Source organism: Myotis myotis, unplaced genomic scaffold, assembly GCF_014108235.1.
Source record: "Myotis myotis isolate mMyoMyo1 unplaced genomic scaffold, mMyoMyo1.p scaffold_m19_p_12, whole genome shotgun sequence".
Taxonomy (NCBI): Eukaryota; Metazoa; Chordata; class Mammalia; order Chiroptera; family Vespertilionidae; genus Myotis; species Myotis myotis.
Genome location: NW_023416316.1, coordinates 26544146 through 26558619, shown reverse-complemented (window position 1 = coordinate 26558619; position 14474 = coordinate 26544146). Strand labels below are relative to the sequence as shown.

General features: G+C 35.1%; 1 protein-coding gene and 1 long non-coding RNA gene across 3 annotated transcripts in view; both read left to right on the top strand.

The window, feature by feature from the left end:
* The window catches only part of ZCCHC7 (zinc finger CCHC-type containing 7), a 200042-nt gene that overhangs the window by 53162 nt on the left and 132406 nt on the right, over positions 1 to 14474 (top strand). The window lies entirely within an intron of this gene.
* Positions 117 to 9855, top strand: LOC118667310. Its single transcript, XR_004971225.1, has 3 exons — positions 117 to 545; positions 5448 to 5657; positions 8552 to 9855. It is a non-coding gene; the product is annotated as an uncharacterized LOC118667310 (long non-coding RNA).

The window sequence follows — 14474 nt, the reverse complement described above, 5'->3', positions numbered from 1 at the left end:
GGATCAAGCCCGAAACCCTGGCATGTGCCCTTGACCGGAATCAAACCCAGGCCACATTGTCTGTAGGCTGACGCTATATCCACTGAGCCAAACCAGGTAGGGCTGTTTTGTGTTTTTTTTTAAATTGGTACAGCTCCACAATCTCAAAAAATACTACCTTTAAAATTTTTTTGAATGCTGTATTTATTTTGGTAGAGTATTCTGAACATGTCACTTATTTATAGAGGAATAATATTGCATTATTTTGATAACTTTTTTTTCATAGAACAAATTATTCATTTTAAGGTTACTGAATTGTTGTGTTGTGAACCTGTTTCCAATTTATAACATTTAGGGGTTCTTCACCACATCTTATGTAATTTAAATAAAAACTTTATAGTCTATATTTTTCAAGGAGATATTTCAGGAGATCTGTAACAAATACTTTTACTCAACTAATTAAGAAAATCATTCTTTGCTCACAAACATATAGGGTGAATATTAATCTCCAGTTACTTTCGTCAGTTTGGACATTTTGGATGATTTGGCTGTTCTCTTTACACAAAGTAAATATTTGGGGGTGCATCTTTTCAAATTTATCACTTTAATCTTTAGTATTTAGTGGAAAATTTTGCCATAGTGCTTTAGGAGAAAAACTCTAACTGTAAATTGTACGCATACTTAAATATAACCATAAGAACATACCATATATTTGGTATATTCAATTATAAATTTGTAATTTTATCATAACAAATGACTTTGTTCTTATTTAAATATTCAATTCAAATGTGAGATATGTAGGTTTTTATTTTTTTATTTTTATTTTTTTTATTTTATTTATTTATTTTTCTTTTTTTTTTTTTTTTTTTTTTTTTTATCCCCCCGCCCTAGACAGTCCCCTAGCCTCCCCTATCCCCCAATGTCTTATGTCCACTGGTTATGCTTCTATGCATGCATACAAGTCCTTTAGTTGATCTCTTACCCCCCTACCTCCTGCCCCGCAACCCTCCCCGGCCTTCCTGCTGCAGTTTGACAATCTGTTTGAGGCAGCTCTGCCTCTGTATCTATTATTGTTCAAAAGTTTATAATGGTCTCTATTATCCATGAATGAGTGAGATCATGTGGTATTTTTCCTTCATTGACTGGCTTATTTCACTTAGCATAATGCTCTCCAGTTCCATCCATGACGTTGCAAATGGTAAGAGTTCCTTCCTTTTTAGAGCAGCATAGTATTCCATTGTGTAGATGTACCACAGTTTTCTAATCCATTCATCTACTGATGGGCACTTAGGCTGTTTCCAGATCTTAGCTATGGTGAATTGTGCTGCTATGAACATAGGGGTGCATATATCCTTTCTGATTGGTGTTTCTGGTTTCTTGGGATATATTCCTAGAAGTGGGATCACAGGGTCAAATGGGAGTTCCATTTTCAGTTTTTTAAGGAAACTCCATACTGTCTTCCATAGTGGCTGCACAAGTCTGCATTCCCACCAGCAGTGCACAAGTGTTCCTTTTTCTCCACATCCTCTCCAGCACTTGTCGTTTGTTGATTTGTTGATGATAGCCAGTCTGACAGGTGTGAGATGGTACCTCATTGTTGTTTTGATTTGCATCTCTCGGATGATTAGTGACTTTGAGCATGTTTTCATATGTCTCTTGGCTTTCTGAATGTCCTCTTTTGAAAGGTGTCTATTTAGGTCCTTTGCCCATTTTTTGATTGGATTGTTTATCTTCCTTTTGTTAAGTTGTATGAGTTCCCTATAAATTTTGGAGATTAGGCCCTTATCGGATATGACATTGGCAAATATGTTTTCCCACACAGTGGGTTTTCTCGTTGTTTTGTTGATGGTTTCTTTTGCTGTGCAGAAGCTTTTTATTTTGATGTAGTCCCATTTGTTCATTTTCTCTTTAGTTTCAAGTGCCCTAGGAGCTGTATCAGTGAAGAAATTGCTTCGGCATATGTCTGAGATTTTGTTGCCTTTGGATTCTTCTAGAATTTTTATAGTTTCCTGTCGTACATTTAAGTCCTTTATCCATTTTGAGTTTATTTTTGTGTATGGTGTAAGTTGGTGGTCTAGTTTCATTTTCTTGCATATATCTGTCCAATTTTCCCAGCACCATTTATTGAAGAGACTATCTTGGCTCCATTGTATGTTCTTGCCTCCTTTGTCAAATATTAATTGAGCATATTGGTTCGGGCAGATTTCTGGGCTCTCTATTCTATTCCATTGATCTATATGCCTATTCTTGTGCCAGTACCAGGCAGTTTTGAGAACAGTGGCTTTGTAATACATCTTGATATCTGGTATTGAGATCCCACCTACTTTGGTCTTTTTCAGGATTGCTGCAGCTATTCGAGGTCTTTTTTTATTCCAGATGAATTTTTGGAGAGTTCGTTCTAGATCTCTGACGTATGCCGTAGGTATTTTAATGGGAAGTGCGTTGAATTTATAGATTGCTTTGGGTAGTATGGACATTTTAATGATGTTGATTCTACCAATCCATGAACACGGTATGTTCTTCCATCTGTTTATGTCTTCCTCTATATCTTTTTTCAACGTCCTGTAGTTTTCTGAGTAGAGGTCTTTTACCTCTTTAGTTAAGTTTATTCCTAGGTAGCTTAATTTTTTTGGTGCGATGGTAAACGGGATTGTTTTTATAATCTCTCTTTCTGAAAGTTCACTATTGGTGTATAGAAATGCCTCGGATTTCTTGGGGTTAATTTTGTATCCTGCTACATTGCCAAATTCATGTATTAAGTCCAGTAGCTTTTTGATGGAGTCTCTAGGGTTTTGTATGTATAATATCATGTCGTCTGCAAATGAGGACAGTTTTACTTCCTCTTTTCCAATTTGGATGCCTTTTATTTCTTCTTCTTGCCGAATTGCAATGGCTAACACTTCCAGTACTATGTTGAACAGGAGTGGTGAGAGGGGGCATCCCTGTCTTGTTCCTGTTCTTAGGGGAAATGGTGTTAGTTTTTGTCCATTGAGTATGAAATGTGAGATATGTAGGTTTTTAAAAATCAGATAAGGTCAACGTAAGAAACTTAGAATATTTTATATTGTAGCTTTATTTTTTTATTTTTCTGTTCATGGTTTGTAAAGGTAGATGAGGTTTTTCTCCTGTATCATTTGTTCAGATGATATTTAATGAAAAAGAATGAACTCAGAAGAGCAGTCTATACCTAAAGAGGAAGATGCTACTACTTGAAATTGTATTAAGGTCTGTAGGGTCTTCAGAGACCTGCTAGTGCCACTGTGAATTGCTTTAATTTAAAACTTTGCCATATATCTTAAAAAGGGGATGAAATGATAAAGAATTTCCATAGCAACATTATTCATAACAGTTAAGATGGGGAAATAACCCAAATGACCATCAATCAATGGATGGATAAATAAAATGTAGTAAAGTAGTTATCCACAAGTTTGGTTTTCACAGTTACAGTTATTCAGTCAACTACGGTCCAAAAATATTAAATGGAAAATTTCAGAAATAAACAACTGCTGTTCTGAGTAGCACTATAAAATTTTGTGCTGTCCCGCTCCATTCCACCTGGGATGTGAATCATACCTTTGTCCAACATATCTAGGCTGTATATACCACCGACCAGTTAGTCATTTAGTAGCCATCTCAGTTATTAGAGAGAGACCACATTCATGTAACTTTTATTACAGTTTATTGTTATAATTGTTCTATTTTATTGCTAATCTCTTACTGTGCCTAATTTATAAATTAACTTTATTATTGGTATATATGTATAGGAAAAAAACATAGTATATGTTTGGTACTATCTGCTGTTCAGGAATTATATGGGGGCTTTGAAATGTATCCCCCATGGGTAAAGGGGGGAATATTGAGTATTCTTACAATGGAATATTAGCCATAAAAAGGCATGAAGTACTGATATGTGCTACAGTATGCATAAACTTCCAAAACATTATGCTAAGTGCAAGAAGATAGGCACAAAAGGCTACAGATTCTAAGATTTCAGAGATGTGAAATATCCAAAAGAGATAAAACCATAGAGTGACCGGCGCCCTGCCTTAGTCTGGTACCCCTGCTCACCTGCTCCACCATACCACCACAACCAATGCCCACCATGTTCCGCGCTCTGCCACCTGCTGCTGATGCCCACCATGTTCCATGTGTGCCCCCTGGTGGCCATTGCATATCATAGCGACCGGTTGGTTGGTTGGTTGGTTGTTCCGCTGTTCAGTCTATTTGCATATTAGGATTTTATATATAATTTTTATTCATATGTTTTTACATATAATTTAAAGATCCATAGTTAGGTTGTAGAAATTGAAAAGATGAATGAAAACATAAGGTAGCTTTGTGCAATATCAGGCTGTCTTGAAATTGTGCAGTCATTTTTTGAGGTTTTAGTGTACTTGTTTCATTTTGAGATCGACAAGCTTTAAGGTAGATTGTAGATGCTATGTTAAATTGTAGAAATCTATCCTGGTGGAAATATTTAGGAAAATAGTTTTATATTAAAATCAATGTAGATATTTATGAATTGTAACATATTCTAATAAAAAATTATGTTGATTAAAAACCTATAGCATTTTTTGCATTAAAAACACCTTACACTCATATGTGGAATTTAATGAACAAACTGAACTACTACTAAGTAAAATAAACCAACTCATAGATAGCAGGCAGACAGCTCTGGTGGTAGTTGTGGGGGGGGGTGTTGAGGAGAGTAGAGGGATTAAGAAAAAAAGAACTCATGGACATGGACAACAGTGTGGTGACGGGATGGGGGTGGAGGGCGTGGATGGAGGTGGAAGAGGGCATCGAGGGGATAAATAGTGATGGAAAAAAGAAAATAAAAAACCTTAACAAATCAGCATTAACTTTGTAAATGTTCATGTAATCAAAATTAGGCATTTTTTAAACTTCATAAATAACAGTACAGTATGTTCCTTTTGAAATTGTGAGAACATTCATTTTGTAACTTAGAGGAGAGAAAATAGATACTTGAATGTAAAATATTAGTTCAGTTTTCAAAATCAATCCACTGTCAAATATTGGTTGCTTTAGAGGCCAGGCATACTGAATTGTATGCTTTATTACTTGAATGTGGTTTGTTTTAAGTTGCTGGAGAAATCCCTTTCCTTCCGTTATATTTAGAACTGCTCTAAGAATACATTGCTGGGTTGTTTAGTTTTTCAGAGCTTGGGTCCCCTAGATATTCTCAGCAACTTATGTTCACACCTCACTCTTTTATATTCAGTTGAACCATTAAAACATTGTCGCTATTCAAATTGTTTTGACCTATAAAAATATCAATTTTATATGGTCCAGACCAATAATAATTTACTTTGGGTTACTGGCAAGTATGAGTACAATTTAAATACGAATAGTAAATATTCATTGTAGTTTTCTGAGCACTTTATTTGCATTAACTCATTTTATTCTCCTAACAATCTAATGAATTGGTACTATTATCTCATTTATAGGTGAGGGGAAAAGTATAAAGAGTTAGAGTACCTAAGTAAGTGAGAACTCTGGACTTCAACCCAGGCAGTTTTGCTCCAGAGCCCACACACTTAACCACAATACTATGTTGGCTGATACTCTTGACCTGGACCCCTCTTCACTCTCTGGTAGTGTTATAAATTCAAGCCTAATTCTTTCTTTTGCCACGAGAGCTTCTTTTCCTACCCAATGTAAGTTAGATGTTAGGTTTTTATTGCATTGTATTGGTATTATAATTGTGTGTTATCCAAGATGTGTTTTCTAACTATAGGAATACTCAAATGAGTCTTTCAGTAAAATATATTATACTGACATTCACACTTGTGTTGTACATATTAATTTTGTAAATTTCAGAAGCCTTCTATAGTTCACATCAGTTCAGCTAACACTTATTGAGTGCTTTTGTGTCGGCCCTTATATAGCAACTTAATGTGTATAATTGTTGTTAACTGAGTTGATAAATCTAGGAATCAACTTAGTCTTTGTCATCTGAAGATTCAGACAGTGTTTTGGATGGCTGATAAAGTATGTTGTTTCCAGTTTTATTCAGTCCTTAATGGCAGTTTTCCAAATTGCCATTATTGGCTTTCAGCAAGGAAACATGCATTTTAGAAAAATATGTCAGAGATAAGAGAATAAGAAGTGTTTCATTTTTTACTGGTAGGGCTTGCAGGATCCTGTTCCTGCTCTCCTGGTTTCTTACTCATCCTGAATCCCCTGACACCTCTCTTCTCTTTTGTACTTTGTATTAGAGGGGAAACAGTATCAATACTCTAAAGAAGGCAGTTAAATTTAACATTATATTTAAATCATCATGGTATACTTAGATTTACTTAAAATTATATAGTTCATGGCAGTGGTTTATGAGTCTGGTTTGCTAAAGTGGCAATTTGCATATACTGCGTATACAAGTAACAGATTCTTGGACTGATAAATATCTGTGTTGTTTTGTGGGTTTCTTATATTGAGTAAATGAGCTTAGGTAATCTAGACTCTTGGGCCCAAACAACCTGAAATTCTGCGTTAAGGAATAAACTAAAGCTGAAAGGTTCATTTAAAAAATGTGAAAAAGATGAGCCCACACTGAGCAATTTTTTAGTTTGAGAATTAAATTATCACTCATTCTTTTTTTGAACTAATATTTTAATGATATTTTTTTCAGATAAAATTATTTGGCTGATGTTAGATTATCAGCAGTTTTATATTAGAGATTCGTTCAAGTAGTAATGGCTGGGGAGGGAAATTCTCACATTATTTTTGGTATTTCAGAGCCTTAAGGAAGCAGTTATCTATAATAATAAAAGCATAATATGCTAATTAGACTGGACATCCTCCGGACGAAGCCGGGGCTGCAAGGGAAACCTGGGTCCCGGGTGCCTGCTGGTGGCCGGAGGGAAGCCCGGGTCCCGGGTGCCAGAGAGAAGCTGGTGCTGGCAGCCAGGGGAAGGAAGGCCTACTCTTATATGAATTTCATACATCGAGCCTCTAGTCTTATATATAAATTTAGAGCTGATTTTATTATTATTTACTGTTGTCACTAGATATTTTTATTACATATAACTAAATAAATCTTTGATTTTAAAAGTAGAGAAAATACTTATGGATAAATATATCTAGAAAAAATTTCCATCATGATGTACCCAAGAGGTGAAGTAATATAAGGTGATAAACTTGGTGAAAATCGAAGTAAAAGTTACGTATGCATAAAGAGGTTGTTGTTGCTTTCAGATTTAAACATTTATTAAGTACCTGAATCATTTCAATTCATACTCAGAATAGCCCCCACCAAATACTGTACTGATTAGAAGGGGAAACAGGCTCAGAGGAATAATTTTCCCCCAAATCAGCTTAGCAAAATAGTGGCATTATCGGTATTACATGCTCAGGTCCAGAGGCAGCTTCATGAATCTAATTCCTGGTTGCCCACTTTCTGCGAGTCTGGGTGGTACCTTCCATTTCTCCAGACCCTGAGTCCACATAAAGAGTTTTAAACTGATTGGGTAAGTGGGTGTGTTCTTTAGATTAGATGTTTTTAAATAAGATCATATTCACAGGTACTGGCAGTTAGAACTTGTACATAGCATTTTTGGAGGAGACACCATTTAGGGCACTACAAGAAATAAATGTCCATTTGTGTATCTCACTTTTCATAATTTCAGTCAATTTGGTTAACGTTTCATGAAGTAAATCTGTTGCATGTTTTTTTCTGACAGATAATATTTTGGAGGTTGTATTACTCAATATCCTCCTCCCTTCCCCCCTCCCACACCCCTATTACTTAGAAAAATAAACTTTCATGGTGGGATTTTTGGGTGGGAAGAAATTTTTTTTTTAAACCCACTTGGCTGTTATTTTTTTTTGGGGGGGGTATTAAAAATGTGTTCCAAACATATTGTGTGATATATGCTTAGTTTAGTGTTGTTTATTTTTAGATGTTTACTCCTTTTACTTTCTCTTCCTCTTGTCTTTTGTGGAGAGCATGTACATAAATGTTGATATTTGGGGCAGGAGAAGTGGAAAGGTTAATTCACTTCTAAGGCTGACATTCAGAATACCTAATTCCAAGAATGAGAAGAATATATTTTATTTAATAGCTATGAGAGATGGATTTTCATAGACTTTTATCCAAAGTAACTAGATTCACACATTTAGTATAAAGAGTGTTACGGAAATGTAAAGATCATTAATATGCTGTATATTTTTATACCCCTGAATATTTTTTAGAGATTATATACTGTAATAGGATTTATGACATTATACTGTTTAATCTTTAGGGTGTTACTAACACATCCAGAACAGTTGGTAGTAACTGAAGTTTGCCTGAATTTTAAGAATGTATTAGTATTACATAATATCATGAGCTTTACTTACCACTAAACAAAATTTATACTCAGACTATTTACAGATTCAAAGAATTTTCTTCTGCAGGCCTAAAATAAAGTCTTTAGGAACTAACAAGATGAGTTAAAGACGAAATGATTTATTTCTAAGATTAGGCTTTAATTACGATATGGGGGAGGGTTATGGCATTTCTTCAAAGTATTTGTTTCTGTGTATCTGAATTTGCCCCTTCTCATTAAACTAGCTGGGATTTATAAAATGGAACAATCTCTTCTCTCCAATTTGGCACTCAAAAGAAGCTCTGATATACAAAAGGTAAGCGTATTTTTCTGTCAGGAATAGCTTACCATTCTAAAATTTAAAACAAGCAAAATAGTGGCCCACTGAACCTTCCTCATTTTTTTCTTTTCTTTGTGTACAATAAATACATTGAAATTTTACTGGCATACAAGGTGTATATTACTTGAGTCTTTAAATCATTGCTCAGTGTTTGTTTTTTCTTTGTTTTATTTCAGTTGTTTATTACTTCTTTTATATTGGATTTAAATAATTTAGATTTTAAGCTTCTAAAAGGGCAAAGAATCTATTCAGCTTGTGGCTTAACAATATCATGCACAATAGGTACTTACAAGCTATTTGATGTTATTGTTTCTACTTTGGAAAAAGAGAGGATCAATGGAAAGAAATGAAAATGGCTGTGCTATTAAAGATCCATGCAAAGTAGTTTTACTATTTTTGCTCAATTTTGAGTTTGGGGTTGATTGATATATTTGTCTAATGTATTATATCTAGGTACATCAGACATTGTTATTCCATTTGCTTTCTGTTTTCAAACGTATTTTAAAGATCTTAACAGAAGAAAGACTTTTACTATTTCTGTTGCTCCTCTCGTTTCTAATGTTTAGGTTTCATTCTGATGTCATATTTCTTCTCTCTGAAGAACTTCCCTCTAGCAGTTCTTTTAGAGCAAATCTGCTGACAGTGAATTTTCTTAGTTTTTCTTCATTTGAAAATATCTTTATTTCACCTTAATTCCTGAAGGATATTTTTCTTGAATATAGGAATCTGGGTTAACAGTTCTTTTCTGTTAGCATTTAAAAATGTCACTGCTTCTTCTGGCCTCTGGTTTCTGAAGAGAGAAACTCTCAGTAATTTCAGTTTTGTTGCCCGAGAAGTAATGCAAGTGAAGCTAGGAATTTGGGTTTTCAGTCATTATTTCCTCAAAAACTTCTTTCTATACCACACTCTCTCCTTTCCTGCTTGGATTCCAATGAAGTAAGATATCTTGTTATTTTCCCACAAGTCCCTGAGGGTTGGTTTTAAAAATATATTTTTTTCTCTCTCTCTGTTCAAAATAGGTATTCTTTAATCTATCTTCAAGATTACTGGCTGTTTCTCTATCATTTTCATTTGGCTATTGATCCTGTCCAACTGGATTTTCCTTTCGGTTATTTTATTTATTTATTTATTTATTTATTTATTTATTTATTTATTTTAGTATAGCAAAGGTGGAGATTTGTTGAAGAACAAGTACAGACTCACATGTGGGGAGAGGGAAAGGGTCCCACAGAATGAACTCCCATGTGGGGAGAGGGAAAGGGTCCCACAGAATGGACTCCCATGTGGGGAGGGGGAAAGGGTCCCCCGGTTATTTTATTTTTCAGTTTCCAAATTTTCCTTTTGGGTCTTCTTTCTATCTTTTATTTCTTTGAAGCAATTTGCCACTTTTCCATTCATTCTATGAGTGTTTGCTCTTATGGAACATTTTCATATTAGCTTCTTTTGAAAGTCTTTGTCAGATATCATCAGATAAGTTCATCCTTTGTGTTTTCTCAGTGTTGGCATCTGTTAATTGTCTTTTTTTATAAGTTGAGGTTTTCCTGGTTCCTCGTGTGATCAAATTATTTTAGACTAACTCCTGGACAATTTAAGTATTACATTGTGATGCTGTCTTGTTTAAATCCTATGATAAATGTTGATATGTTTGTTTTACCTGGTAATCAGTCTGGTTGGTTGTAGGTTTTAAGTTCTACCCAGGCTCCTGTAGGTTGTGTTTCTAATATCAGTTCCTTTTATAAAACCTTTGCAGTACAATTTGAATGTGACCTGCATGTGTGCTAAATAATGGCCAATCTAAAAATTGGGTGGTTGTCCCATAGTTTATTTCTTGAAGTCTGTGGTATGCTATTTAAGCATCAGCTCCATGCATGCACAGCTTAGATAAACAACTTAATGGGATTGCTTTCCTGAACTTCTTCCTGGCTGTTTATAATCTCCCTGGTACTTTTTGGTTACTTGGACCTGCCTTTTTCGGTACTCCAACCACAGAGTTGGGGCTTTAGTTACCCCCTCTCTGCTACATGCTTCTTTTTTTTTAAAACAATTTTTTATTTATTGATTTTTGAGAGAGAGAGCGAGAGAAAGCGAGCACATAGATTTGTTATTCTTATTTATGCATTCACTGGTTGATTCTTATATGTGCCCTGACCCGGGATTGAACCTGCAACCTTGGCATATTGGGACAACATTCTAACCAACGGAGTTACCCAGCCAGGGCTGCATACGTCTCCCAACTGTGCCTATATGTGGGGTGAAATAGCAAGTAGTTGGAGAGAAAAAGGTAAGCAACAGGAGTTCATGCCATCCTCTTGAAAAAGGTTTCCTCCGCCAAGAGTTTAGAAAACAGAATCCGCTGCTGCTGCTGCTGCTGCCCATGCCTCCTCCACTGCATCATAAGATTGCTTGGCGTCTGAGGTACAAAGAATGTTGAAAAGCACACAAACCCGAGAAGTTGACTCTGAGCCTTAGAAGATTCCTTTCCTGACTCTCAAGCTACAACTAGAAGGCTTGTTCCTGCAGTTCCCTCTGTCTGCCCAAGTGTCCACTTGTAAGTTTCAGCTGTGTTGAGTCTAGGCCAGAGGATACCAAAGGGGAGAAAATAGTAAATTCACCAAAAGTTTGGTAATAATTAAAATGCTGATCTTCTCCAATTTGCCTGCTAATGTTTACTCTTCAGAGCCCTAAATAGATGCTTTATGCATTTGGTCCAGGTTTTTTTTACCAGCAGTCAGTGGGAAAGACAGGGTAGAGTGTACTTATTCCATATTATCTGGGGCTGGAACTCCTAATATATTTTTTAAGTCATCAAAAAATATAGAACAAGTGATGCAATTATAACTTGGGGTAGTGCAAATTTAGGAAAATATTTTTGGCACTGGAAGCTATTGGGATCTTTGCTTTTTCAGAGAAGCTTGATAAATCTTTTCCTGTGTAAAAAATAATTTTATTTTTATGTCTTCCTAATTTGACATAAGGCTTCAGTCCAGATACCTAAAAGCTGTTTTCTAGCAGGTTTCCTTTTTGTTTGTTGACTTACTAGAAGTGCATTAGGTTTTGCTTTTCTATCACCAGTGCATTTTTTTTAAGTATATTGAAAATTTTCTTTCTCATATTTTTCCTCTTCTCTCTTCCTTATTTTGGCTGTTTCTTCTTTGTCATTCCTTTCGGTCCGTTTCATTGTATTTATTCAGGCTCCTCCCTCCCTCATCTTACTGCTTAAAAGGGGTGGATAGGAATTATATAGGAGTGCTTCCCTAAGATTTAAACTCTGACTGGGAAAAGAATCATCCTTCTCATCCCCCAAATGCTGTCTGCCTCAGCAGTCCCCTTGGCTAATTAGAATTCTAAAGGGCATTAATAACCATTTTAAATTAATCCAGTTATACCTACAGTAGATAACAGATGAGGTTCAGGCTGTTTAATTCCATATTGACGAACTTAAACAACAGTCAAAACTTGGTGGGAATTTCAACATTTTCTTTTCATTTCTGTCCTATAGAAGAAAACCTAAAAACTGCATGACATAACGAGTATATAGACCACCCCACCTGCTCACCTGCAGCAATCTAGTTTCCAACAGTGCAAGGAAGCTCTGCCATTATTTCAGCCTTCATTAGGAGACAAAAGCTAAACAGCTTGATCTTGTGAAAATACTTTTGCGTTGTTTGTGAAAGTCCTTTGGGGCAGAGCTGTAGAAAATCTCCTAACAGTAAATAATCCTTTATTTAAAGGCAAAGTGTTATAAAGAGCTAAAAATTCTCTTACCACTGATGTTATAACAGTAGTTTGACAATAGAAGTCTCCCAAGGGACATTAAGGAGGGAGAAAAACAGCTATAATTATAAAACTTTAGATAAAAAGAAGTGGAAATTGAATGACCAGTCTTAGGAGTCAGGAGAAACCCTACAGGTTATCTAGTTCAGACCCCCTCATATAGGTGCTTTTTCTTTCTCCAACACAGTGGACACAGTCACTAGTCTCTGTAACAGCAAGTATTAAAAAGATAGACCATCTTGGATTCAGAAGACATGTCAGTATCAGAGAATCCTATAATAGCTGTTTTCTTTCATTTTATCTCTTGAGTCATAGAGCGGTATTTAATTGCAGCTACATGTTTGCCTATTATCCCCACTGTCCCATCCCTGACCCCACAACTAGATCAGGTGTCTATTTTTGGAATTTAAAAATATATTGGAGAATAAAATGTTTAATAAGCATGGCGGTTAGAGCATTCTTCATACATTGTTGAATTTGAAAAATGAAAAGCAAGAATAAAAATTAGTTGAAATGTATAGTTCTGTGTAACAGGCTATTTTCTCAAAGCGTTTTTTTTCACTGCTAATGTGAGTGCCAACTATGGAAAGCTACATTCAGGAACTGAGTACAAAAAATGAGTTGGTTTGAGAAAAAAACATCTACTGGAGCCTGCACAGCACTCCTTCAACAAAGATATCTATTAGTCAATAGATGTCATACCCTACACCTGTCTAAAAGGACTCATTTCTTTTCCTGATTACCACTTATAGATTTTTCCTTTTTTAAAAAAAACTTTACACAAAATGTAAACTTCATACATTGGGATTATTCTTTGGTCCGGATCTTTTCTTTGAATGAAATAAGCTTTGGGATGCTTATTTAGATGTTCAATGGAACAGTGTGGAGAACAGTAATTGTGTTTGGGTTAAAGAATTAATCCATTTAGTCATGGGAAGCATTACTTAGCTTTTCCATAGCAGCTGAATTGTGGTGCAACTTAGGCGCTATTTTAAGATTTTAGCCTCAAATAGAAACTTATAGGAATGAAAGTTTATTTGTATTGATGAACATATGCTTTTGAATAATGAGCCATTGAATTGTTTTCAGTGAAAGTGAAATTGTTTTTCAGTTTCCCCTTCTTATTTTATGTTTAACCATGAATTGAAAGCTATATCTTTGTATTGCCCAAATTAAAAAAAAAAAAAAAATCAGGATGTCTGAGTCAGTAAAGAACATTTTAACAGAGAATGGTTTAATAAGTAATAATTGGGATGGCTTGAGAAAGGACCTGTAACTTCAAAATTTTTTGATGGTTACTACTATACTTTTGTGTCATTCAGGCATTCTAATAAACTTTGTATCAACTGTAATTATTCTTTTAAAATAGAAGAATTTACTGATTTTTGATATCTAAAGGGCAAAAAGAGGTTTTTAGAAAGTTATATTTTCATCTCAGAATAATAATTGTCCCATATGTTATGTAAAACATTTTCTTAAATTGTTAGTTTAAATGATTGGGTAAGAGGAAATTTTCTGACTGATATAAGCTTGCCTGCATATGTGTACTGTACTGTAGTCTGCCAAGATATAGAGCCTGAAGAAAAAATCAAATAACTTAAAATAACACACCAAAAAACTTTGTGCTTATTGTAGCCTGTTTATGCTGTTGGATTTTCCCTTATTTCATATTACATTTTATATGCATTACCAATTAACAAATATTTATTGAGCATTCACTGTCTGCCCAGTACAGAGTTTAACTGAACTGAGATGGATGAATACATAATAAGACAGAAGAAGAAACAAGTTCTAGTTTCAGCCCAGATCTTCAAAGCAGAAAGCTGGGGCTTTTTAGCTCACCTCCAAACAAAGATTTAGCATTGTGTGTGTGTGTGGCGGGGGGCAGAGGGGGTGCGGGGTGGTGGTGTAGGGAGTGGGGGGCAGCGCTTCTGGACTTTTCATACTCTGTAGTAGAGTTTTCTTTTTTTATTAAAATAATTACTGAGTTGAGAAAGAGCGAGTGAGAGATAAACATCGATTTGTTGTTCCAACTATTCATGCATTCATTGGTT